The sequence below is a fragment of the Octodon degus genome, unplaced genomic scaffold (genome assembly GCF_000260255.1).
Source record: "Octodon degus isolate 3935 unplaced genomic scaffold, OctDeg1.0 scaffold00012, whole genome shotgun sequence".
In the NCBI taxonomy this organism is placed as follows: domain Eukaryota; kingdom Metazoa; phylum Chordata; class Mammalia; order Rodentia; family Octodontidae; genus Octodon; species Octodon degus.
The window spans coordinates 22,630,188-22,634,291 of NW_004524588.1; the positions used below are offsets into that span (position 1 = coordinate 22,630,188).

Below are 4,104 nucleotides of genomic sequence, written 5' to 3' on the forward strand. Positions count from 1 at the left end.
ATTATCTCTTTGCACGCACAAAGTACAAGGCGTTTGTTTTTGGGTAGTACTTCACATTCTGCTTCTTGTCCATGAGCCCTCCGAATATAATGAGTTCGCCCCTGCCTTGGACCACCGTGTGAAGGCTGGTTTCAGGAGGTCCCACCACGGAGGCGCTGCTGAATACTTTCCACTTGACCCGTCCCTTCTCCTTGGTGTCTTTAATGTCCAGCACGTACATCTGCATGGGCTTGCAGTTCATACTCTGGTACAAGGGCTTGCCAACATTGAGGGACTGTGGCGGGTGGTGGCCCAGGCGGCGGGCAATGGGAGGTAAGGAATGTCCATCTCCTTGGGCAGGTCCTGTTGGGCCTGGGCGGGGGATGGGGGCGGTTTCTCCACTGCTTAGGCTCTGGCTCCCAGGGGAGCCTGGAGAAGACCCAAGAGGTGGGCTTAGTGCTGCAGAGGCTGAGGGGCCTTTGGATGATATTGCTTTGATGGCCTCCAGGCTCCGGCGCAGGGCACCAGGTGAGACAGCCCCTGCAAGGGCACTGGCCACGTGTGGAGGGGTATGCACACCATTGGTCTGTTCTGGAGGGTGTCTCGCACTCCCCCCAGCTGTCCTGTTGTCCACACCATCCATGTGATTGCTCCCAGAAGCAGGTTTCAGGTCCCAACTCAGATCAATGGACCCTAGTCTTAAGTCTTTCTGATCTGGTAGCGACCCTCGTCGGGGGGCTAAAGTCAGTCCCCCTTTCAGGTCATACCCTTCAGCAGCAGAAGGAGTGCTTGGAGACAGGGCCTGCACAGGACTGTCTAGGGAAGAGCCACCGATAGCTGCTGTTCCTGGAGATAAACTCCCACCATTGAGGACAGGAGAGCCATCTCCTCTGGCAGGGGAAAGGCTCCCTTCCCGCGAGCCTGAGGGAGTCTGCCTTTGAGCCCTGGGTCTCAGTGTTCCCCAGCGGCCGTTAACACAAGGAGCTTCATCCATACTCCTGACTGGAGACTGCGAGCGGTACTCTCGAGTTTCAGGAACCAGGGCTGGAGGAGTGGCACTGATAGGTGATGGGCGCGAGTTCAAACTGGGGCTGAGGGGGGCTCTCCCACTAGGAGCCTGGCTGAAGACCACCACACACTGTCCCACCCGGCAGGCGGGATGGCACCACAACTCTGGGGCCCCATGGTCTTCATTTTCTACCTTGAGTGGCTGCCAAGCCCAGGGACCTGGGTGCATGTGCAACAACCAAGCGTCTTTGAAAAGAGCATTGGGACCTCCACATCCTCCAAGGATTAAGATAGTCGCATTGTCGATGACAATCACCTCGAGGATGAGGACTGGGGCCGGCGATGTTCGGCTTGGACCATGCCCACTGCTCAAGGTCAAGGACCCAGACATCATTGCTCATTTGTCGGGATCCTAAAGAGCCACCAAAGACAATCATTTTATCATCTATCACACAGGAGGAGTGGCCGGCCATGGGAGGTGGCCCATGGGTCGTTACAATGCAATTCCACCAGTTTTTAGAGGGTGAGTAAGTATGTATTTCATCAAAGAATCTCTCTGGTTGGTGTAGAGGATAAGGGCTTGGTCGCGTCCAGCCACCGAAGAGCACTAACAAGTCCTTGTATACAACTAGAGTTGCTCCAGCTTTGGGGGAAGGATAGGAGCCTGAAGCCAAAGGTCGAATCCACTCTTTGCTGTTGAGGTCAAGTCTCCAAAGGTCATTGAAGGCAGCATTGCAGCTGCTCTGTGTACAGCCTCCAAACACATACATAGACTGATTAGCATCATAATAGCATGCACTGTGTGAGAACCGCTGAGTAATCGGGGTTCCAGGGTACGGGTAAGTGCGGCTCTCCCACTGAATGTTTCCTTCCTGAACAGCCTTCATGAAACCATGGTAACACTGATGGGCTACTCCTTTGATAAGTCGATACCACTGTTTGCAGACGAGGGCTGCAGTCTTGTGTTCCTGGTAGGGCGAGAGGAAGGACAAGATATACTCCAACACTTCTTCCGGCAGCTCTGACATAGACCTGTTGTGTCGAGGCTCCTCCTCGGCTTCCAGTCCTGGCTGGGCGTTCTCATCTTGCTCCATTGTCCCTTCCGGCGCAGCTTCCTCTTGGTCCACAGCCATGAAACTGTCATCTTCACTGTCCGAAGAGCTGGCCATGACATTCCACTCCACAGCTGGCCCAGTCCGCTCCACGTTTTCGGACTCGTTCCGCTGGTGATAGTGGTGAGGGACCCCGGGGTAGGACCAGACCAGGGGCACTCCGCCCCAGGCTGCGCCCGCAGCGCTCGCGAGTCCTCAAGGATGCCAGGACCCCAAACCGCCCAGAGCCGCCATCTTCCTCCACTCAAACGCCGCCGCCGCCGCGGCTCAGCTCCGGCTCTCAATGTCTTCTTTAGAAGCAGTTATAAATTCTTTTACTGCAGTGTTTTTTTCAGATTGGGTTTCCTCCCTGTGTTTCTGTAGTTGATTCTTTAATTCAGATGCTATGAGTTCTGAGAATTCTTTTTTCATTTCAGAAAAGAATTCCGCTCTTAGTTCCTCTATATCTTTCTGCTGGTGCTTATTTACTATCGATGCTATTAATTCATACATTTGACCTGAGTTAGTAGAAACAAATTCAGCTCTGAGTTCCTCTATAACTTTCTGCTGCTGCTTATTTACTATCAACTCTATTAATTCATACATTTCAGCTGAACTAGTGTCCTCCGCAGTTGTTCTGGGTGGGCTTTGTGTTTCCTCCATATGTTTCTGCATTTGATTCTTTACTGCAGATGCTATTAATTCAGGGATTTCTTTTTTCATTTCCAATCTGAGTTCCTCTATACCTTTCTGCAGTTATTTCTTTATTTCAGAAGCTGTTGATTCATTGATTTCAGCTGTATGACTCCCAATTGGTTCTCTGTTAGTGTCCTCTGCACTTGTTATGGGTGGGCTTGGGGTCTGAAATTGCATTTTGCTCCTTCTCATTGTCATTTTGTGTAGCACTGTCTTCTGACTTTTGTTGTAGATCTTTGGTACGGTCATAACCTTAGCACCTACTGAAATTCAGGTGCAGATCTACAAGGTTTGGATTTATCCTGCTGTGCCCTGGCTTGGTTCTGGCTGCTGTGCTGAGCTCCTTCCTGCTCCTGCCCTTGGGAGTGATCCTGTTGTGCCCCTCTGGCTAGATGTTGTGCTCCTGGACTAGTTGGTTGACTTTGTCCCCTACACTCTCTGGAGGGATTGCAGCTGCATGGTTTTATCCCAGGCTTGTAGTCCAGGCCTGAGCTGAGTCTGGAGGGGACAAGTTGGAGTAGGGGGAGAGGAAGCTCTCCTACACACTCACTGGGCCTGGGCTAGGGCTGGCTCTGGGGGTTCCCAGAATGTGGCAGAAATTCTCACTGGGTGGGCGGGTGGGAGGGTACTGCAGAGTGGTTTGTGGGGCCCAACAGGGTGGAAGGGGGGTCTCACCCATGCTGTACCTGGGCTTGGACCAGCAGGTCACGTCAGCACAGGGTAGCAGTGCCACTCGCATTTGAAAACCATTCATACTACGTATTCACTTGAGAATGATTAAAAACATGGTTAGTCAAGAAGATTATGTAATGTAAATATCATGTGTTCTATGAGGAGGTATGAAAATGTCTTTTTATAAGGATGGGATTGTGAATTCCTCCTTGTGTCAAGGTTCTCTCCTTGTCATAATCTCTGGATATCATCTGAGAGACACATATTATCAATTTGGATATCTCTCTACCTTTCACCCCAATGCCAGAGAGCCACCTTAGAACTTTGCCTGGAAGTCGGGGGCCTCCTTTCCCCTCATGCACTTGTCAGCCATTACCCTTCAGCACCCAGGAAGGAGTCTCTGCTCTGCACAGGAAGAGAAAGAATGGGAGCAGCCAGAGGGGCCAGGGGCCTGGGGCAGGCGGTACTGGTTACTTCCTAAGGTACCTTCCAAACACTTTCAAAAGAGCTGTGTGTTTAATACAATTGCTGATAAATCACTGGGGTCTGTTGATGGCAGGGGCAACATCACATTTACTTTCAAAGGCATGGCTTAGCTTTTTCAAATGGCAGAAGGATAAGCTTGTTTAAGAAAAGGTTAAAAAAAAAAAAAAAAAAA

At 51.1% G+C, this 4,104-nt stretch overlaps 1 pseudogene; it reads right to left on the minus strand.

Moving 5' to 3' along the window:
* Position 1: 1 nt before the first annotated feature.
* LOC101561458 lies at positions 2-2,369 on the minus strand (annotated as a pseudogene).
* Positions 2,370-4,104: the final 1,735 nt, after the last annotated feature.